Below are 23698 nucleotides of genomic sequence, written 5' to 3' on the forward strand. Positions count from 1 at the left end.
AGAAAGGGGTGGCTAACATCCGACTGACTCCGTCTGGCTGCACATACTGCCTTGAGTGCAGTCCCTCCCTTTTCACGTGTGTGGGTTTTCTTCTTCAGCTCTACTGGGAGATGGCTGGAAGCACAAAGAGGGGAAAATAACCGGTGCATATGTAGCAGGAACGATTTGTTCTTGGATTTAGAGCTGTCTGTGGACAATATGTCAGCCAGTGTTTTGAGTGAAATATTTGACTAATGATCCCTATGAGGAGTAAGGGATAATTAATGCCTGGGAGTGAAATACAGGGATATGGGGAAGCTGGAAGAGGGTGTAACAGAGTACTGTATTGCATGGCAGTGTTTGAAAAAAGCCCACACCATTGGAGGTAGCGTTTCTTGGGGGAACAAGCTGTGAAAAAAGTACACAATGAAGAAGAAGCTGGATGCTTTCGCACACTTTTAAAGTGTCTTTAACACATACAGGAATGTGTTAAAAACAACGTTCCTGTATTTTGCGAGCAATCACAATGCTAGCTGCATATTTTTAATTGCAGCAAATTATTGACTTGCACAAGCTTTACAAAACGTTGCTGAAACTCAGGGCATTCTACTTAAGAATAATTGCATGAACTACTTAAATATTCAAACACTGGTGAGTAAACAAGTATTTTTCTGTTTTAAGTTCTCAACAAATTGTTGCTTCCTCTGGCTGAAACTTGTGTTCACTGTAAAGACTACTTTCTTGTGGCACTTCTAAAAGCTTATGTGCAAGTGCAAGTGCAACATATAATTTGAGGTCCTTTTACTTAATTGCCCACACAGCTGAATTCTACATAACTCCTAAATTCCAAAACAGCAAAATCCGAGCCGTTTATTTTCTCTTCAGTGGGAACTAAGCTTTCTACTAATCAGTGACTGCAGCTGAAATGAATTCATCATCACAATAGTAAAACAAGAAGTGCATTCATTTAACAGCACGTTAAACTGTGCATGCATTTTAGCCCCTTTGCAATGTGGTTGCTATGGCATTTGTGGGTGGTGGTGAAGATGACAGGAGATTCTCAACATAAATGCCGAACCACGCTCTAATATATGTCATACTGACCTGCTATTAATTCGGTGGCTGCTCTTTTATCATAAAAAAAAAGATCAGCTCAACTTTCACTTCAAGAATGGATGCGAAATTCAGAACAGCGGTGGCTATTAAGAGTGTAAAGCACATGACAGAAACTTTAAAGGGTGGGGTTTTGTGTTGCTGGGGCTTTCTGAAACCACTGAAGGATTATAAGGAAATGGGAAGAAGTTGACAGTCACACTAAGAAGCTGGTCGGTGCATCGGCACATGGATTTAGTTCTAGCAATTTCATCTTGTCATAAAATGCAATGATTGTCAGAACCATATATGAACTTAAATATGAGGTTTTAGTTCCCTGTGATTTTTTTCTAGGTGGATGGGAAACCTTTAGCAGAGCTGGGTATTTCTTTCGTCCCATGCTCTTTATTTACAAAGAATTTGGAAGTTTGTTTTCCTTAACCTCAAGAAGAATCAAAAATGTCTTTTGTGGTCCTTTTCCTTGGGACTGTGCTTATCATCCTTGTGCCAGGGTCTGGGGCTTCTTTTTCAGCTGCAAGGAAGCTGTTCTCCATGCACGTGTCCTGCACATGCCTTTGTTTGGGCAGCGACAGATAACTGCTTTGTGCAATTGCCACTATTTCTTCAATTATAGAATCACAGAGTGGTTTGGGTTGGAAGGGATCTTTAGAGGTCATCTATTCCAACCTCCCTGCTGTGAGCAGGGAAATCAATGCCTTTAGAGAAGATTACTGGATATTTACACTTATATTAACTCTAACATGACTCTAAGACAGTCTTTTGAAATAAAATGTAATTATATAGGAAGCAGAAGGTATGGATTTGTGGTTTCTACTCCAGATTAGCAACCCCATGAGTGTCCTGTCTGGACCATCCCAGTGGCTGGTGGCTTCTTGTTCATAGGAAGGTGACACCCTTCCTGCAGGCACACATTTCTGAAGCCGCCCTGGAGGCTGGGGATCCATGGCCATTTAGAGAGTGCTGGCACTGGGCTCTTCCAGGGAGAGCAGCCTGCCTTCGACCTGAGCTTCTCTGATGGTCGCAACTGGCTGTCATATGGTGAGAAAGGTGGCGATTAAGACATTGCCTGCTGCTTGCATTGGCAAGAAAAATACTGCCAGAAATAAGTTCAGCAGAGGATGTGAAACTGGCTTGTAGGTGCCAAGGCTTGTCCTCTTCTCTTTCCCTGCATTGTTTTCTGCCCTGCAGATCCTGACTAAGGTCACAGCTGGCGATATGCCCGTTTCCATCAGCCCCCGACCGTAGAGCAAGTCTGAGCGGTGAATACTAGGACTATTCACAGAGAACATGCAGGCTCTCTGCACAGAGGCAGCCAGAGTTTCTCTTGTTCTCTATAAGCATTTCAGCTCATCTGGCATTTTTCATTCAGGAGCATTAACCCACAGTCCAATATAATAATGTACTATATGCTCTTAAATTTTTAATTAGTTACACGCACTCGAGAGCAAATGGTCTCTTTTTTTCCCCCTGATATACACATACAACACCTCTCAGCGTTAATGGGATTTACATGGGTTTATCAAGTGATAATAAAAGCCTAAATGTCAGCTTCTGCTAACATTTACTATGTAACTTCCTGCTCTCTCAACACACAGGGAGTATAACTATGCACTATTAAGTGCAACATAACAAGGAGAAAAAACATTTAAGGTTAATGCTCGGCTTTATCCATATCATTGCTGGAAACCCGTTACTTGCACAGTTCTTTTTGAAGTGTTATGACAAATCACACAGAACGAAGCAAATCAAAGCGAAAACTGATACAAAAGTCACGGATGGGTCTTTTCTCCCCTGCAAAAGGGCATGTCTGTACTTTGAAACACCTGGGTGAGCAGAAGTCTCTGTAGGAGTCTGCGTGCTGGAGGTTGCAGCAGCAGAAGGACTGTAGGATCCATGCGGCACCTTGCTCTTGCACTAAGGGGAATATATGAAAAAGACAACAGCAGCTGGGCTGATTTAATCTATTCTTATGTGCCTCCAGTCTCCCGTCAGGCAGGCGTGAAACAACAAGTCCTTCAGTGCTACTTTAGCATTCTTTGAGGCTGGAAACAAGGTTTAGTCCCAAAGGGTGGAACTCATCTCTCCCAACTTCAGCTGTTGGCAGCGTAGGTGTCTCCCATAGCTTCTTGTCCCTAAAGTGCCTACACCTTTCCCCCAAATATTAAGGAATAAAACCAGCACACCTGCAGTTTGGTGACAGCAATTCCACCAGAACCGTGCATGAATGGCCCTGGCTTCTCCATGATTTCTCACTACAAAGCTGTGGCCTGTTCCTTCCCCTGCAAGTGCCCTGGTCTTTAATGATGAGAAGAAACCACTACAAATGGGTGTGCACAAGGGCTTCTCTCACCCCTGCTCCATCCAGGCAGCTTTAGGGTAGAAAGGGCTACTTTACAAAATGGATTATTGAGCCACAGCCATTTCCACAGCTGTTCAAAACAAACAATTTTAAAATCTCTTCATAATGCCAGTATATTTTAATGCTTTGAGGGCTGAATTTTGCATTACGAACTTTCTGTCTGTGAAGGCTTCTCATGCAGCACGCAGAAACACACAGCCTGGATACATTTTTCTATGCAGTTTCAGTGTAAAGTCTCAATATTGTTCTTCCAGCCATTTCTTACGTGCCACAGCAGAGGTGACCTGTAAAGAGGAAACTGAATGGGAAGGGAGTACAGAAACACAAGCCATTTTAGTAACTGCTAATACAAATTCTAGCCACATGCTTAGCCGCCTCCCAAAGAAAATCAGATTAGCCTTAGCAATAACACCATGCAGATCTGTTTATTGGAAAAAATCAAAAAGGAAAACCTCGGTAGAGGGTGACCGCTCCAGGCTGAACTTCTGTTGGACAGATGCTGAGAACTGATCGCCCCTGGCACCCTGCAGCCAGAAGGAGTGACACGCACTTATTGTGCCACCATAACACGGCTTGATGGAATAGCCACGCGATTTGCTGCTGTTTATTTAGTGACCAAAGTAAAATAGGAGAGAGGGTTGGGTTTTTTTAAACTTCCATGTTGGAAAACTTGCCTGTTCTAAGGGGAATGTTGTGCGGGCTCAGCTGCAGGCAAATACAGCCAGAGGCATCCCACACACATACCAAGGCATACATAGGGAGCCATACACAATATGCAAACACCCTGAAATCCCAAATAAATATCTTGAAAATCAGTTGTGCTCCAGGGAAAACAAGGGGCCTGCCCACACACAGAATTAAGAAGTTAATTAGCGTTTAAATATTTCCTTGCGAGCTTTGGCACTATTACTGCTTCAATGAGTATAAAACTAGCAAGAACAAGTGACTATATGGCAGAAGAATGATTCTGGTTTTCAGTATGCGAAGATAAATGCTAAACAAAAATTATGCATGTAAACAGTACATGTTTTTCATTACAGCTTTTATACAGCATGATTGGGAACTGAGGGAAATACCTTTTTTTAAAAAGCATATTCATTTTGATCTAGCAGTGACCTTTTAATATGTTTAGGTCCCTGCAGGGGAGACAAAACTACTTGTGGTCTTCTGTTGAAAGGGTGAAGCAAAAAGGCACTTGAAGACCACATAAAAACAAGGATCAGCCATGGGGAAATATGTTTTCACCCTCTTAATATTTCACCAGACTTGATGATCTATTCATTTCAATACATTCCCCTGTATGACCTCAAGTTGGGACAGGGTTTGTTAGGTCTGCCAAGAAGACTCATCTGTCACCTCTAGTTAGAGAAGAATGGGGCACCTCTACTACAGCTGGCAGTGGACAGTGGGATGGAAGCTATGATTTTGTTTTGTTATCTCTTTTGAGTGCCACCAGTAGATAGCTTATATAGTGCTGGGGGAATGGAAGATGTCTAAGGCACCTCGCTGAGGAGAGGAGAGGAGAGAAGAAGAGAAGAACATTTCAGTTGGAAGGGACCTACAACCATCATCTAGTCCAACTCCCTGACCACTCCAAGGCTGTCCAAAAGTTAAAGCATATATTAAGGGCAATGTCCAAAGTTTTTTAACTTACTGGTTTTTAATTTACCTATAATCCAACTTTGCACGCTGCTTCTAACGGCACAGCAATTTCAGTGCAGGTATTGGAGCTATAAATTTCTCTCTTCAGGCCTAAAGGGACGTAGTTGTAAGCTAGGTGCTTCTACTTCCAGAAACATGACTAGCATATCAAAATGGAAAGATCCTTGAATACTAAATTTAAAAAAAAAAGCATGAGTGGTGGAAGGGTTTTCAGGCTGAAGTACTCCATGACCAGAATATGTGCTTACCAAGCTAAGAGTCTAGCAAATAGTTTTATGTAGGACCAAAGCTTTAAGGAACCATGCATCAAGGATGGAGAGGAAAATCATCACCACTTTAGCACTTACTAATTGCTGCGTGCAGTACAGTTGTGGCAGCCTAACATTTTACAGCTTGCTTCTCTAAACAGCTGATAAATGGTTTTGGTTTATGTGGATTCTTTGTCTAGAGAAGTTCACTCATATCAACAAGAATAAGATCAATGTTCCCCGAGCACAGCTGCAGCAATGCAGCTGGCTGCCATCAGTACGTATTAAACTCACCTCTCAAAGCTCTCTTTCAGCTTTGCCACTGACTCATTTTTCTGACCTTGAGCGAGAAGTTTTATCTGTTGAGGTACCACCTGGCACGCCTGCAGGTGGGAATCCTTCTTACCTTTCAGAGACTGACATCAATTTAGCTAAATGTCTACCTATAATGTGCTTTGAGCTCTTCAGACAAAACATCACAGAAGCACAGGTATTATTGAAACACACAGGTAGATGCCATGGATAAAACAGTCTTTCTGGAGACGACTCTCATGGTCTCGAGTGCCTGTATGCATTGTTTGCCCTTGGCACATTCTGGACACAAAGGTCTGTATGTGCTTTTTTCTTTCAGACGTGAAGAGGTGGATCATCAATGAGAATAATCCTTTGTTTCATTAGAAACTGGTGCTTCTATTTAGCTCTGAGTAAGAGGAAAAGTACATAAATGGAAGTAAATCTCAAAGTTTTTTCCTCCCTTCTGGCTTCTGCAACTGATATGCATGTTTGTGTGTATTTAGCTTACAACTTTTACCTATATTTAAGAAAACTGTATAATGGTTGAAAGCTGCAACATAGTTTTTTAAGCCAGAAAAGCTCCACAGCCCAGTTCCCAACGCAGCCCCTCAAGCATCTTTACTGATACGGTTATAGTAGCGCAGGGCTGGAGTGAAAAGCATGGAAAAAGAGCTACTAGAGAGCGTCCAGAGGAGGGCCACAAAGTTGGTGAAGGGTTTAGAGGGGAAACTGTATGAGGAGCAGCTAAAGTCACTTGGTTTGTTCAGCCTGGAGCAGGGGAGACTATAAGCAGACCTCATTGCGGTCTGCAGCTTCCTCACAAGGGGAGGAGGAGGGGCAGGCACTGATCTCTTCTCTCTGGTGACCAATGACAGGACCCGAGGGAATGGCAGGAAGATGTGCCAGGGGAGGTTTAGGTTGGGTATTAGGAACAGGTTCTTCAGCCAGGGGGTGGTGGAGCACTAGAACAGGCTCCCCAGGGAGGCAGTCACAGCACTGATACTATTAAAGAAGCACTTGGACAATGCCCTCAGAGACATGGTGTGAATTTGGAGTTGTCCTGTGCAGGGACAGGAGTTGGACTCGATGATCCTTGTGGGTCCCTTCCAACATTCTATGATTCTATGAATGAGAATACTTTGAGTATTCCTCTTGAGGACTCAGCATCTTAAAACACCGACCCAAAGGACTCTCCTTCATCAGGGAAACTGCAAGCCTGAGAATACTAAGGATGCTAAATCTATCTGCCAGAATGAACAATCCCCGTTCCCTGCGCAGTGCAGTGCAAAGCAGTGATGTGCTTTGCCCCATCATGGGAAGTGTTCAAGGTTGAGTTGGCCAGGGCTTTGAGCAATCTGGTCTAGTTGAAGACCCATGGTGGGGGTTGGACTAGTTGATCTTTAAAGGTCTCTTCCAATCCAAACTGTTGTGGGATGTGCACAGTCTTCAGGGCTAAACTATCTCTAGAGCAGACTGACACGCCTTCTTAGGGCTCTTCCCTGTTGCCATAAGGTCTAAATGAATTTTTTTTGAAGCTATAAAGCCTTTTAGCATGGTGTCAGAGGGCTGTATAGGACAAAGGGAGATAAACCTATAGAACTGCTTGCACAGTCCCCTGGGAGTGGTGTTTGAAGTGAACAAACCCAAACACTACAGCTAGTTTTTACTTCAGAGGGAAGTCTCTGAGTGACTCCCAAAGACAGCTGGGACTGGACTAGTGCTTTCGCATTGCAGATGCTCAAGGGAGAGGACCCAAAAGTGAATGGGGAACTAAGTTGTTTCAGAGGGGTGGAGACACCTTAAAGGGAGAGAGGGGAAGTGGCTGCTGTCTGCGGATACAGAGCAGGAGAAAAGAAGGCAAAGGAAAGAAAAGAACTGTTTAACCTATGGTACAACCTGGGGAAAAAGGAAAACACACATACCATCACAGACAAACGTACGGTGGAGTCTGAAAGAAGGTTTCTCACTTGTGACTGATTTACTACATACCCTTGAGTAGGACTGGAAAGTTAACTGTTTTGTGGTTGAATTTAACCAGTCGAGGATCAGGCTTGTGCCAGAGGGTGGCTGGTGATAGCAGGGCTCCACGCCGATGACTCACAAGCTTGCTTTCACTCCCAGCCTCACTCTTTGCAGGATGGTCCCAATCTATGTGCTGCTGTACTTTTCTCAGGATAGGTTCCCCAGGCCCGAGTATTTCCTTTCACAGAAATAATAATGAATGTTAAATAGCAGCATTTATTTTAAAATAAATAATAAATATGAATAAAAGCATAAGATAAAAGGCTTAGTCCTCAGTTGGGATGAATAGGGGCACTTCTGCTCACTTCTGTGGCCACATTATGGCAATGAAGGATTTAGTTCAGATAAAATCAATCACCAAAAAAGGACTTGATCTTCTTTTGGACTAGGAGTATCACTAGCTCCTTCCTTAGTCTGCTCTTCCAAAATACTGCTGAACAAGAGAGGAAAAAGGATGAATCATTGCAAAACTGCAAATATTTGGCTGGTTTAACAGTAGTAAAAGCCATTCTCCTATAGTAATCTCTTCCTCTGTGGGCTCACTTGGGTTTATTTTAGCTCATGAATGAATGTATCAAGTATGTCTCTTGAAATTCAAGACAAATACTTTAATTTAGAGCAAAAGGCAAAATAATGAAGGATTGTTCATCTATGTACCTAAAAATAAACACCACCGAGCCTGTATTGAAGGATGTCAAATATGCCACAGGTGACTTTGCAGTAATTTTAACACTTGACACTACAGCTGCAGTGTAAGACAGACAATGGAAGCCTAATGGACTCTAAAACAGTCCTCATTTATTGTGCTCAGTAGTCTAGTATTTGTATTATTTTTACTGAGGGGACATTGTTCAGCACAGTACCTTAAAAATAACACTACTATTGCTATTGAATTTGTCTTTTTAATTTTTGTTTCCCATGGCGTATTTCTCAGGCAGAGACTGACTGAAGCGGTGCAGGGACTGGATCTATCCACAGAAAAACTAGGGCTGTGACCTTTCTCATAATTTCCGCTAGATGTAAATAAAACTGCTCCAACTCTTCACCAGCCCTAGAGAAAGGGTGTTTTCATCTCTGCAGGGAAATTACAGATAAACTTGAAATTCCAGAAGCTCTATTGCCAAACTTCATGTAATATTTTATCTAAACATTTCTAGCTTTTCCACATGCACAGTGACTCTGCTTTCAAACAGTTCAGTGGTTAAACCTCTCAGGTACCGTATTAAAGGAAGCCTCGTAAGATAGTAATTCTGTGCACAAAACATTGGAAGTTAGCTTTTTTTTGTAACAGAGTATATTTAGAAGAAGTTAAATAATTGTTTTGAAACTTTTCAACTCACAAAGAAAATCTAACTGTAAGACTGAACACATGCATTTGAGATCAAAATAGCAACAACTGTAAAACTAATAACTACTTTTATTAAAAGATAAAGTTTTGTAAAAGAAGAGTACTAATTTATACCATGATTCAGTGGTACTTAAAAGACACTAGCATGTCGTACTGTATTACAGTTAGCTACAATTTGTCTTCAACAAAACAAAAACTTCAGCATTAATTTAATAAACCTCCAAGTAAAACAGGGCATGGCTTAGCAAACTGAAAATGGAACTGGAAGCTGGGTACTCTGAGGGGATTTTCAGTAAGTTGATTCTCTTCACCTATGAATTCTGGAATTCTTTAGAAATCTAGTTAGTTAGCCATCTTAAAACATGCTAAATTCAAAACTTCCCTAAAATGTGCTGTTGTTTTAATTTACAGCTAATAATACTACAGGCAAAGCCCACTTTCCGTACTAGCTACATACACTCTTTACATTTTCCATATGCATTTTTTTCCCCTCCCGGTAGCACGCTAAAATCATGTGTACATGCATGTAAGAACGTTATTGCAACATGCATATTATATTTGTGCACAAACCATATTATATTGCGGCAGTTGGTATAATCTGGTCCTTAACAAAGACAGTTGCTTTTCAGTGTATTAGAAAGCTTCTAATTATTCTCGAACTCTCATTTCTGAAACATTATAAAGATTAACAGAGACTGACAGACACCCTTTCAAGTATACGGGTAACCATATAAAACTAAAGCCTACAAGTGGTCTCTCGCTGTAGGAAGGGTGGGAGAGGTATATGTGCCAAGTAGCCCAGATGCTAATATCAGGAAGAAACACTGCAAACAGCACATGCCTCTTTGTTTGCCTACCCAGGCGTCTCAGCTGGTGGCTCTGCAGCTGCTTCCGAGTTCCTGAGCTAGTCACTGGCATACCTTGATATGCTCAAGCAGCTTTTTTTCCTTACTAAATCATAATAATGACAAAATACATAAATATTCCCAAAATATGTTTCCCAGGATATTTACATATGATTTCAATGTGAACTTAAGGAAAACAGCATTCTCTGCAGATACTAAGATTTTCCTTGGCACCTGGTTAGAAGGGATGGGCTTTATTTCTATTCCTGACATCAACATCTGTGAGTTTCTGGTTTCAGGCAAATTGCAGGGCTCCTCTCCTTACAGCAAAGGGGACCAATACATACTCCTACAAAGAATTTGCTTTTTAAGTATGAAATATCTCAAATGTCTTAATGGTCTTTTTTATTACATAGTTATTACTTATTTTTATTACAGTTTGGTTGCATTATCTGATTTAAATCATAGTGAAAGACAGCATCGAGCTAACTATCAGGAGACTGAAAAATCTTGACACCTGTTGCACATGCTTGGTAAATAAACAAAGCAGCTCAGACTGTAACTACCTTAACATAAACAGTTTAAAAAAAATAAGTCCGATACAGGAGCTGATCTAGCAACATCAAACCAAAATGGTACAGAAATCTTTGCTTCCCCGTTACACACAACTCCAGTCCTTCACTGAAACTGTAGGAGGTTTCTTCCAAGATACAGATAAGAGGATTGGGAAAACAACAACTGTATGAAGAAAGAAAAGAAACCCTGACTTACACGTTTTGTCTTCAGTGTTCAGGCAGCTTCAACCTCTTTTCTGAACCACTCTTAACTGTAACTTCCACTATCTTCCCTGAGCTATCAAGTTATTATGCCTATTTTACGAACTATAACTGGAGGTATTGAAAAACCAAATGACATTAAGCCCCGCAAAAGTTCATAGCAGAAAAAAAGCCCAAACACTGCACTGCTTCTTCTAACTTGTGAACTATTTGGCAGTTAAATATCCTGTATATGTATTCTGCGGATAAGTAATACTCTTACAAAGTTAGTATTGTGCTCTGCAAAAAGTATGATTCTAAATAAATAATAAGAAACAATTCACATCTGATTTACCAGGCTCTCTCCCTTCCTGCACGCCAAAGCAGCCAGGTAGCTTTCTAGAGAGGCAGACATCTGTAAGAATGAAATGTCTGACTCTTTCTAAGAGAAAACTATAATTTGGTACACTCATCTCTTGCTGTTCCTGAAGCCTTTTTCAATGCAGTAATTCTGTTATAAAGCTAAATAGTCATACTTTTTAAACCGGTTCAATAAAAATTGCTTTTACAGTTTTCTCTTTTTGGGGGGAGAGTAACATTTGCGAGAACAAATTCTGATTAAAAGCTGAATTATAGATGATTCAGCTGCTGTCAATTCACTTTTCTATAACTAATAGTGCCTTGATGAAAGAATGTCGGATTGCCACAAAGAACAAAAACCTTTGTGCAAACTGAAATGCATCTGGCTGCAATCCTTCTGCTATAGCAATTGTTTTCAGAATAAAGCAACCCAAGAGAAATATTTCTGTTTTTCAGTGCTTGCTACATCAAACCGAAATGGCAGACAACATGAGGATATATAAGAATAGAATTAAGGAATGTGATCTATTCTTCAGAGGTTATTGTAAAGTATGAACACATTCCTACATGTGCCACAATCAACCCATTTAGTCCTCCAAAGCAAAACACACTGATTTAAGTCAAACCACAGGTCTTCTCCCTTACCTTGATTTTTGTGTGTAACATTCTTCCTACAAAGTAAAGAAACTCAAGTGTGGTATTGAGGTAGTCAGATACAAAGGCACTTCACAGAACACCTCCAAAAGACACAAAGTCGTCGTGCCTGTACTGAGAAAACTAGCAGACAGAATTGTGTGTGTAACAGGAAAAAGAAGACAATATAGAAAATCTCTCTCCTTTTATACTGCAAATGCATACATGCCCGTGAATGTCAGCCAGCGTACTGAAGGCATAAAGAAGAGGATATCCACGAGTTTGACAACCCTGCAAAGAAAGTATTTTCCAGTCCATCACTGTCTTCTAAACATACGTGCTGTGATAATTAGCTCCATATTTTATCCATTGCAGAGGTTCTCTTCAAAAACTTTGTCCAAGAGCTGTATCTCTTCTCTGCAGAATCCTGAGTGAAAACAAATGATCAATTTTTAATTAGGCAACTGAAGAGCAAGGACCCGAACTCAAGAAAATTACAATCCTCTTTTATTCCATTTTTATTACAGCTTTTGAAGCAGCACAGGATGAAAAAATTAGAGGAACGACAGAAGCCTTCTACCTCCTGGCTGACTGAAATTTATGAGGTGACTTACTCAGTGGTTCCCAAGTAATGACTGCACGTAGACAATGGGGACTCTATGCAGCCACCCTAAAATGGATTCATACAGGTCAGCAATATCTTGCCTCTAACTTAAAGTCACTCTTTTTAACAAGATGAAAATAAGATAATAAGAGTAATGCAAGGGGATTGCCCCTGAAGCAAGATACAGGATAGGAGGATTTGCCCCACCCCAGAAGTAAGTGCTAGAGCATGTCTTGTTCTCTGTGTCCCATGGTGCAACACAGCTCTCCAAGCCAATGACACCTGGCCCAGTGGAGCGATTGGAGCCCCTATCCCCCACGCTTCTCTCAGAGAGGAGACAAGGAGTAAATTTCCAGGGCCACAACTTTAGCAAACTTGAGGAGAGCCCTGTAACTCAGAGGAAAGGCATATGGAACAAGTACCTGTCCTGTATCCCACTCCTAAAATCAGACCAAAGCCATATCAAAGTCTCCATGATTCTGGGGCAGATTCCAAGTTGACTGGTCACATTGTCTCGTCAGAACTCCTTCCACCTAAAATTAAAAATTAGGTTGATAATAAAATTGTAGATACTAGAGAGGAATTATAAAAATAAATAAATAAATAAATTACATAAAATAACTAAAAAATGCCCCAGAGACTGGAAAATAAAGAAAACATTAGAAGAATGAATATTCACATACAATCAAAATCATTCACTGAATATGAGACTGCTCACCAATGACGATTAATACACACAGAAAACAGTTTCCCTACTTAAGTATTTGGTTGTGTTTGAAAATAAATCTACAGAAAATTATTCTCTGATGTCGAAAATGCCATTTGAAGTGGCCGAAAGGATTGCAGAAAGGAGATAGGGCTTGCCATTTGCTTAGATGTTGGAAAAAAAGGTGAAAGAAAAAAAGACAAGTTTTCCTAAATGTGGTCACTGTAACCTTTTAGACAACAGGTGTTCAGAACATTAGCTAATCTTATCATACATGGATAAAGCTTAACACAGCCTTAAAATAAAATAAAGAAGTTAAAATATTCCTCACCAACCATCCCTGCCCTCCTCGCTAGCTGGACTGATGTCCCCTGGGCCCAGTGTCACTCTGTGGAGATCAGGAGGATTAGATCTATACATTCACATCTGACTGCTGTAAGGGTGTTGAAATTTGCATTAAGTACAAGAACTCCTTTGATCAAAACATTGCATACATTTTACACATCAAGGGGCTCTACAGAAAAAGTGTAAGCTTACCAAAGCAGCTGAAGGGATTTTGGGGGGGGGATTTGACAGAGATCAGAGTGATGACGCTACTGTCACAGTTCCTGCAAAAAGCTGACTTGATCTGATTAATGACAAAGAACCAGAACTGCGTAAGGCCAAAATTTAAAAAAAAAATCAGTTTTTTTAATACCAGTTTGACTAAATGAAAATATAAGGATTGTGGGTTGGCTCAGAACTGGAAGAGATGGAAGGCTCTATCTTTACTGGGAAAGCCACGCTCCTGGAATATAAGCACGGCAGCTCAGGCCTGGCTGCCCCACAAGCTAGCCCTGCTGATAGCGCATACTCCTGAACACCCTCCTTCTCTCCTGGCCTTTCTGAGAAAAGTGGGTAACACAGCTCAAGGCATCAAACTGGTTGAAAACCGCAGAGGACAGAGGATAAGTCAAAGAATTCAAGTGTTTCTAAATGTCCAGAAGAACTCCATCCCTTTATGCTGCTTGGTCTCAACAGAATGCAGTTTTAAATTATATGGTTTGGGTTGGCTCATCTACAAGTTTGTCTGAGGTGTGGTTGGCAAAAAAAAAAACACCAAAAAAAAAAAGAAAAAGAAAAATATATTTCTATCATGGAAGCCAAAATAAAATGAGAAAAAAAGAATCTCTGATGAGAAGAATGGCCCTTTAGGATAGATCATGAATTTTACTTCCCATGCCAACACACTAGGGTTGCGTCTGAGAGAATCCTGACTCTCGTGCTTTTGTACTGACCAGACACAGAATGAATCTCTCCTCTAATTTCCATTTCTTACTTGGAACCCATCTAACTAAGCCAACGTGGGACCTTTCCCTTCTTTCTGGAAATCAAAGCCACCACTCAGGGCAGAGATTTTGTTTGATTTTCTAGAAAGATAAATAAACTTCTTGATCCCATGCTTCCACCTAGTCACCGTGCTGAAAGGCCAGGCAAGGCAGCCTACGTTACCGTTAGGGTGGCAACGCTGCAAACGCACATCAGAAAATGAAGAAGCAGGTCTGGGAGGTTCCCCTGCTGCCATGTTTGTTTTTAGCCAGTAATAGCAAGGCAAAAATTGTCTTGTTTTTGTTTTGTTTTGGGTATTTTTGTTTCCTACTGGGAAATCTAGGAGGTTATTACCCTGCTTCTAATTAACACATTAACATTTGCTTTGGAGGTTTTAGTTAATAACAACTCATCAAGTGGGTCACCCAGCTGCTAATTAGTTTTTTCCACATCAAATTTTCTACCTGAAATTTTCTTCCTGATCCTGTGTAATTTTGCCTATTTTCCTTGGAGCTTTTCTTAAGAATTTCTTTGTGGTTTGCTTTGGTTTTTATTTTAGTGAATTAGAAAAACCTCCACTGGTAACTTTCCATTCAGCTTCTACTCCAGATGCTGCACAGAAATGCTAATGTAATGGTTTGCCTCTATTCTTTTTTTTAAAGCCAGAGTGAAGCAGAGATGTGTATATTAACATTGTTAACATTTTGGTGCCTTTAATTGTTCAAGTCTGTACATGCTAACCATGAGGCTGCACAATGTGGCATTATTCACTGTTAAACGTAAGACCTGATCCCTCGAGGTAAACCATGCCACTGACCTCACTGATTAAATAGGAAAACTCCCACTCGAGGAAATCTTGCAGCATAAGGTTTGCAGCAGATTGTAACTCTGACACAACAGGCATTGTCATTTTATTTCTATCTACTTATAAAATAGGTATTTACTACATACTACATACATGCACCAGTGTCAAAGGACTTTGTAGACTCCTTATGTACGCGGTGGAAGATCTCTTCATCTGGGGTTGACTGAAATTATTTAAAAAAAAAATTTCCTCTTACGATAAAGAATGTTTCTGTATATTTTGTGAAATATTTAACATCTTGCCATTTTCTCCCTTTTTTCCAAATCCCCCCACATTTGCTTGTCACAGTCTGAAACAGCTCCGCTGTTCAGAGCTACCTGTCTCTCATAAACCTGATCTCTGGTTGCTTTAATGAATTTTTACCATCCAGCAGAAAAGCTGAAGATGCCTGACTGCAGCTGTGCTCCAAAACACTGGACAGAGCTAGTTCGCTTTAGAGCCATTACCCCCAGCTCCATCACTTAATAAAAGGAAAGACAATAAATGCTACACTATAATGAAGTTTCCTACATTTTTGTTTGTACCAATGCAGCACAGGTTTAATAACCACTGTAAATTAAATGAGATAATGGCATGGACTGGACAAATAATACCATTACTATTAAACTAAATGTCTTACCTCAATATTAATAATTTGACAATAAATTATAGGGGAGAATCTTTTTTCCACCTACCAACAACTTCCATGTAGACTAAGCGAGCAAGAAAATTATTTTACTTTCCTGCGCAAGTTCTCAAGAATCAGAAGAAAACAAGAATCTTAGAAGACAAAGGTGCAAGTCATGAGTTATAAAAGTTTAGCTATATAAAGATTTAGGCTAATTACCTAGGCTCTCCCATAGTCAAGTGAGAAAAATAGGAGTAATCAGAGAGCGATTCACTGTATTCTCAGTAGGTAGGATGGATGAGCTTCTGGAAGTGCCTTTCTCACAGGCAATTAGTTTGGATGAAACCCTGAAGTTGGAGGGGAAAAAAAGGCAGCACCTAGAGACAGAGCAGAGATTTGAATCTGGATGCTTTATAGTCCCAACAGGAGACACGACTACCATCCTACTCACGTCTCATGAGTTTCTGCTGAAACTATAATTTTGGATGATCACGTAGCTTCTCATTTGACATCAACACAGCTCCCCTCTCCCAGCTGAAAGCTTGAGTCACCAGCTTTTATGGAACTTCCTCTACATTTGACTAAAAATTGCCTTCTGTAACGTGAGATTTCCCAGCAAGTGTTTTATCAAAATCAGTACGTCATTGAAGGCTTCTGTTTTTACAAGCATTTTGCAGCTGAAAGAAAGCAACAAGAAACCAACAAAAGAATTCTCACCAGGACCCGAAACAGAGATTTTTCAGGAAATGCTACAAACCATCAATGTGATATATTATTTTGGGCTTGCCTTCATCCTGTTAAAACCAACGGGAAAGCTCCCAAGGATTTCAGACAGCGTATTTCTTTTCCAGATGAAAAAGTGTAAATATTAAAAGACAGAGCAGAAATATAAGAATCAGAATATAAAAATAAAGCTCTGGCTTTATTCTGCTCCTCCATAAAGCATCCACATATCTCTTAATAGTTTTTCCACCTGCAAAATGGAGAGAATTGGTACATTGATGCTGCCCAGAGAACCTGCAGAGGATAAAGTTATAAAAACACAGGAATAGTGATTATTTATTAAAGCAAGGACATTTGAAAAAATCTAAATGAAACCTGTATATGAAATCAATAGGTTATACTACGCATGACAGAAAGTAGGTATTGCTACTTTCTTGTATGCGTAGGATATAGCCCTGGAGAGGAGCTATTTGCTTTTAGGCCTGTTCATCCAGTGAATAATGTGTGAATTTGAAAGCTCAAATACTGTCTCAGCTTTCCAGTATAAAAAACAGGGATGAACAAAAGCTGAGACAAAGGGGAAATTATTAATAATTGGGATCAAATGCTTGGAAGGGTGATTTAGTGCAATTCCCTCCATTGCTAACAACCATGTCATAAAGAATTGTGAAGTTCCATTTTCCCTTTCATTTTCCCTTTCCAGTATTTACACCACCCTTCCCTGTGTTTTAATCAGAAAATATACTCCTGTTTTACTCATCCATTTCCATCCATTTTTACTGTCCCAGTCCACAGAGGCATTCAATTTTTCCTGTGTATTACTGTGAACATCCTCTTTATTGATGTCTCCCAATGTTCTGTCATCAGTAATTTTAATTAGCACATTTCTACCTTTTCTGGCAAGAACTTCAATAGTCATCCCAAGACCAATAATTATAAAATAACTGAAAGCATTCTTCCTTCCTTCCTTCCTTTCTACATAGTGGTCCAGCTTCAGTAGAAAGGGTAGAGCGTACTTGCTATCCTGTCTAGCCTACAACCTGCTGGTTAACAGACTCTCCCAGGAGACTGACAGATTCAGGTATGAATCTCTTGGGCTAAGGAGGTCACCGAGTCTCCCATTTGTTAGTAACTACTGTAATGGCCAAGCATTTCTGTAAAAGATGGATAGGAATGCTGTACTGCTGTTGAGTTTCTAGGATTTTTATATGGTGCTCAATGGATTTGTATCATGTACAGAGCTTACCTGATGGATTGGCTCCTTTAGGGGCTTGGGACATTTTAGGTGGGATACACCTGAAAAACTGTATTTACAGTCACATAAATAAACATGTATTTACACGTTTAGCATCTCTCCCTTGAGTTTCCTTGTAGTGTCAGGAAAATTAATAAACATATGCAAGTTTAAGAGTGCAACTTGTCTTACCCTAAAGTCAACTACCCATGTTTGATCAGATGAATCGCATCCCAAATGCCATTGACTATATTGACTAGTTCTCCATCAACTACAAAGGCAGCCCAGCCAGCTCAGCTGCAGGTACGCTTAAACCAAAGCAAAATGTATCCCACCTCCAGTTTCCAGACACGCTGGCAACTTCCAGAGGTGGAGGTTCGGGATCTGCTCAAGCTCAGCCTGCCTGGGGCACGCAGAAGAGCAAAAACTGAGTTTAACTGCCACTAGAGGTAAGCAATGGATTGATAGGGACTTTTAAAATTACTAATTCAGACTTAGGTTATTAAATATACTCAATGACTGACAGGCGTGCGAACACTCTGGTCATGTGGTCATATGTAAGTTAATATGAAAGTATTTCCCTGAAAGAGAGTATCCCAGTCTTGAAAGAAGAGAACAACTGGGGCAACCGCTGCCACCGTGGAAATGGAGCAAGGCCAGAGGTCCCAGAAAAGGCTCAAAGCAAGCTCGTCTGAGGAGTTTCTGCGCCTCCAAGCAGCTGGAGGCCATACATGAAGAGGCAGACACCGAGGACGCGAGTTCGACCGCCGAGAGCCGCTTCTGAAAAGCGGGGTGAGGACAAGGGGTTAAACCTCCCCTCCTCCCGAGGCAACCCCCACCCTCCACCGGCCCTTTGGGATCTGCGTTGCCTCGGGGAAGGCGGGAGGAAAGAGCCGCTGCGGCCGCCGAAGGGACAGAATGCACCCCTCCGCCATCGTCGCGCCTGCCCCTGACAGGATTCGAGGCAGCGGCGGAGACTAACGGGCTCTCGCCACCTGAGGCCCGCACGCCGCGCCTGCGCAGGCGGGACGGGGCGGCTCCCCCACACACCCCCCCTCGGTTTGAGGGGCGGCAGCCTGACCCCCCCCCCCTCCATCCCCCGCAGCCATGTTAGTGTGGGGAGCGAACCGGGGAGGGAGGGAGAGGGCAGCCGCGCATCCCATGGTGCAGCGCGCCGGGAGGGCGGGGGAGCGGCCTGGAGTGGCCGGGGCGGGCGGGCAGGCAGGGAAGCAGCTGCCCGCGCCGCCGCGCAGACCCAGCTAGAGCGGGGCGGCAGCCGGGCGGGCGGGCGGCTTCAGCAGCCGGCGCTGGCGGGACAACTCCGCTGCTTCCGTTCCCCTCGCCCCAGCCCCTCCGCCCGCCGGGGTCGGCCGGCCGGAGGCGGCTGCTTGCAGCGCGGTGAGTGCGGGCGGCAGGGGCTGCCTGAGGAGACGAGGAGGAGGGGACGGAAGGGGGGACAGGCGGAGGGAGGCGCAGCGGCCCCAACGGCCCTAACTTACATAACGGGGTAGGGGGAAAGAGGAGGGGGGGCAGCGGCTCCTCCGTCCGTGCGTGTCCGTGTCTCCCCCCGGCTAGGGGTGCGGCGGCGGCCCCGGCTCCTCAGGGGAAGAGCTGCCCGTTTCTTCTGTATCATCGGGAGGGGCTGCCTTGGACAGCGGGGAGGGGGCACAGGAGACACCCTCCCCACGGGGCACGCGTGGGCGCACACACGTACACGCGCACCGGAGCCGCGCTCCGTGGGTGCCCGCGGCTGGGGAAGCCTCCCGCGGCTGAGGGCGCCCCGTGGCCGGGGTGTGAGCGAGGGGCTCCGGCCGGCCAAGGGGGGAGGCGGGGTGATGCTTGGGGGGGGGGGGTCCGAGCAGAGCCGCTGCCCTCCCCCGCGGAGGGAGCTCGGTTGGGCGGTGTTGGCGGAGGACGGGCAGGATGGGAAGGGGATGGGAGAAGAGGCGGCTGCGGGGAGAGGTCGTCTGGTGCACCGCCTTCCACCCCTCCGCCCTGCCCGCCGGGGAGGCTCGGCCCGCCGCCGGCCCTCCCTGCGCCCCGGGGCCGCGGCGGTCCGGTCCCACCGGATGTGGCGGGAGGCGGCTCGGGGTGGCGGGGCCGCGGCTCGGCGAGGCGGAGCGGGACGGTCCGCAAAGTAAACAAAGGGAAAGGAAAGGGAGGAGGAGGAGGTGTCCCCTCGCTGCCGGGGCCGGGCTGCCTGCCTTGCCCCTGCCTCTCTCCAGGCGTGCTGGTAAATCTGCGGTTGCCTCTTAGAGCCGGGGTGGGAGCGCAGGGGAAGTGGTTGAGGTTTCTTCTTTTTGTGCGTGTTGTGGTTTGGGGGGTGTGTGTGTGTGTTGGTTTTGTTTTTGGTTTTTTGTGGGTTTGGGTTTTTTTTTGGTTTGTTCTATTACTGCTCTCACTGGAGAGTGGGCTTGTTCGATCCCAAGAGAAGCCGAGCTCTCTGGTCACACACCCGTTTTAACCCGGGGACAGCCTCCTAAATTTGCGGGTAAGGGGGGGGCAAGTGTTCCTCAGCGTGGCTTTTCAGCGACCCGGCTGGTGCCACAGAAGTTGGATTAAATAGAGGAGCCTTTGCACCGCTTGAAGAAATGTGATATATTTTTTCGGTTGTAAACCCGATTTTGGAGTTTAGTGAGAATTGTACTTCTGCAGCTGTAACAATATCTTTCTCAAATCCCTGGGACTAATTTTGAAGCATATGCTGTATATTGCCAATTTTCACGTCCATTCTCCTTCCAAACCTCCTTTACTCGGATGATGATTTTCTGGAACAAGGGGTAGACTTTCTTTGATTTCCCTTTCTTTTTTTTTTCCTTGGCTGAAAGACTGTTCGCTATATTGTTTCTGTGTTAGTTGACTCGCAGTCAGTCTTATTTAAGTGCTCTAAAAGCAGACTGTATCCTGTAGGCCCTCACGCTCTTGCAGCGTCAGCCTGGAGCTCAGTTTTTGGTAGTTCGACTAGGATAATAGTAGTGCTGTAGTAAATGCATTGAACAAAAAGCTCACTTGAAAGGAGAAACACTTGGGGGTTCATATTGAAGGATTTCAAGTAAATGTTAGCTTAAAAGTGAAGCAGTACTGCCATGTCCCTTAAATTCAGACTCCTTTGGTTGTTTAATATATTCCACCCCCCCCCCCCCCGTGTTAATTGGGAAACTCCCACATTCCTCAAAGCTAATCTGTCTTTATCATCTCTGATTCTATTAAACCTGGGTAAGGTCAGGAGCATAACTAGTTTGGGGCCAGGAAATATTAAATGTTACGTAGTTATTTAGAACAGCTTGTTATCTTACTGATGTTGTCCATGTCCAAAATTCCACCACTTCCTTTCTCCACCTGGCTTCTTTTTGTTACCTCTGAAATCAGGCTGTTACCCTACCTCATATCTTTGTTGGAACACCTTTGCCTGTGTGCTGCGATCTGCAGATGGGGGCCACAGCCTTTGGATTCCTTAAAGCAAGGTTTATGGCTGAGATTATGTAAAGAATGTATCTGTGTACCTTTGAGATCGGAGCCCCTGCAATAAATTAATGGACCTAAAATCTGGGGTACTGTTAATAAAACAAAAAAACCAAAAGAGGGAGGAGACACTAGTTGCTGGGAAACATTTTCTCTCACATGACTGCAAACTCTACAGGCTGTTCAGCAAGAACAGCTCTGAAATAAATTTGTCTTTTGTGCTATTATGTCTTAGATCCAGTTTTTGTAGAACATGGCTTGGATTGATGTTTGTGTTGGTCGACCTTTTATTTTTCAGGAAAGGTAAAATGTGCACGTAAAAGGAAGATGGCGTAGTACTTACTTGTCAAAAGCTCTAAGCTTTATTCGGCTTCAGCCTTAGGTGTTGTTAAAAGTACTACGCATGTGTAGTTGACATAGCAATCAACTAGTAGTGTATTGGAGTACTTAATCCAGAAATGAATATTCTTATAATAGCACTCCTGTGTCTTAGATGCATAATTTGCTGAAATAGCTTTAAAAATTGTTTCAACCTCTAGATAGCTAGTGATGTACTTTTCCTTCAAAGTGTGTTACGTGTTGTTGAAAGGGCTTCTTTTTTTTTAATATAGTGGTTTACCATTAATGACTAATAGTTGAATAAGGGAGTCTTGGTTTTGTGAATTCCATGATGCTAATAGATGAAAGGGTGAAGAAAAGTAGGAGTGCTTTTTGGAGATTAAGCAGTAAACCCGGTGGCTTTGATGGTTTAGGAGATTGTCTTCTATTTTTTTAATGCACCTATAAATGTGGGTTTTTTTCACTAAGAGGGTAACTCTGGAAACAAGAAGTTATTTCTTGCCATTTGTAGAACAAAATGATGTGGTTTTTCTTGCCCTGGTAGGCATTGCTGTGTGTGGCAGTACGGTCTTTTGTATGGTATAACATTCATGGTAACACCACAGGCTATTCCCATTCCATTTATATCTCTTAGGATTTGTGGAAAAGTCTTTTTCACTATGAGAGAGAACTTTCTGTGTTCTCAAAGTGTAGTTTTGAAGTACATTGTCTTGCTGGTTGTTCTTAAATATACGTATATGTGTATTCACCTACAGGTTTTTGACAGCTACCTGCTGTGGTGTTTAAACAATAGTCACGTTTTGCAGGATATTGGTAACTATAAGTAGGTTGTAATTTTGCTGTAAAATCTGTATATTCAAATCTTATGTTTTTAGTCTTCCATAAGTGTTTGTCTTAAATTGGACATTCATGGCTTTACATTTGATGTATGTTATCGCATAAAGTACCTCTGTATTGTCATGTTCTGAACAAATTTCGATAAATTGGTAGAAGGTATTTAAAAAGGACACACTTGTGCTAGAATTCATACACCAGATCTTTTTTTCTTGTGTTACAACTACCACTCTTGGATGCCAGCAGTGAAAATATGGGGCTTATTTACTTCTTACCAGTAAGCTTTTGAGTCCTCATTTCACCAGCTGTCAGTGGACACTCAAGTGTGGGACTGATATTTAGGTCCATCAGATGAGGTTTCCAGACTAGAATAGAATCATAGAATGTCCTGAGTTGGAAGGGACGTACAAGGATGATCAAGTCCAACTCCTTTCCCTGCAGCAGACAACCCCAAATTCGGATTAAATCTGGTTTTCCTCTCATCTTGTGTTAGTGTAATTCTGAAGTTTCAGGTACCATTGCTGAGTGGCATGAAAACATGGGCATATTGACTTAATGTCTTGAAAAGGTTTTAATTAGAGGTCAGGATTTTGAAAACTGCAACAAACAAACCCTTACTCTATCACTTTGAGCTCTTGTGTGGAATGACAGCAGAAATGTAGGATCACTCTAAAACTTGTATTTTGAATGTACTTATTTAGCACCTGAGCTACAGTGATTCTTTTCTCCCTGAATGGTAACTTCTCCAGGATAGTTATTTTGTACTAAAAGCTGTCTTTTTTTTTTTTAAGTGTTTGAAAAAAACCCTAGAACTTAATGCAGATTAATGCAAGGTTAGAGTTTGTAAATTGTTAGCAATTTCAAGTGAGTAGTGTGATTTGTATATGACTGCCACTTGGGAACCTCGGAAGTCCAATGTGTTCTACCACAGCGTTCAATGAATGTGGTTTATTATGTCTGTTAGAAAGATGTGAAGTTGAAAGTATGGGAAATGAAATGGAAAACATGATATCCAGATAGATATCTCATTTTAAATAGTCTTTTTAGTGTAGGAGGGGAAGAACTTTGTGGAGATGATCAAGTAGATCTTTCAAAAAGCTCTTGTTTTTCATGTCTTGCTTTCCATATTCAGGCAGCTGTTCAAGGCTAATCAGATGAACTGTTGAAGAAGGTGGCTATTTAGGGACTGAACAGCTGAAAAACCTGCAGGTTTTGTGTTGTAGGCTTGAATTTTTATTTTCCTTATCCCATTCCTTTGTAACTTTGTGTTCTTTCTACCATGTACGCTTCCTCAGGTGGGAGTTTGTTGCTAGCACAGCATTTAGTGTTCCTGACACTGGGATGCAAGGCTTGCAAACAGGGGAACTTTTGAGTGTTAGGTCTTCATGAATAGAAAAT

General features: G+C 42.4%; 1 protein-coding gene and 1 long non-coding RNA gene across 3 annotated transcripts in view; one reads left to right on the forward strand and one right to left on the reverse strand.

Annotated features, from left to right (window-relative positions):
- Positions 1–2535: 2535 nt before the first annotated feature.
- LOC135311839 (uncharacterized) lies at positions 2536–14045 on the reverse strand. Its single transcript, XR_010371362.1, has 5 exons — positions 13260–14045; positions 12645–12755; positions 11631–12045; positions 7645–10608; positions 2536–3735 (listed from the first exon to the last, which is right to left on the reverse strand). It is a non-coding gene; the product is annotated as an uncharacterized LOC135311839 (long non-coding RNA).
- A 4802-nt stretch (positions 14046–18847) lies between these two features.
- Positions 18848–23698, forward strand: part of PTK2 (protein tyrosine kinase 2) — a 233649-nt gene continuing 228798 nt past the window's right edge. Inside the window, exon 1 of one of the 2 annotated variants that reach the window (XM_064442021.1) lies at positions 18848–19063. The gene's annotated coding sequence lies outside the window, so the exon portion shown is untranslated. Of the gene's footprint in view, positions 19064–19765; positions 19899–23698 lie in introns of those variants that run through there. The other variant, XM_064442023.1, reaches the window with a different exon arrangement.

This window comes from Phalacrocorax carbo, chromosome 2 (assembly GCF_963921805.1).
Source record: "Phalacrocorax carbo chromosome 2, bPhaCar2.1, whole genome shotgun sequence".
In the NCBI taxonomy this organism is placed as follows: domain Eukaryota; kingdom Metazoa; phylum Chordata; class Aves; order Suliformes; family Phalacrocoracidae; genus Phalacrocorax; species Phalacrocorax carbo.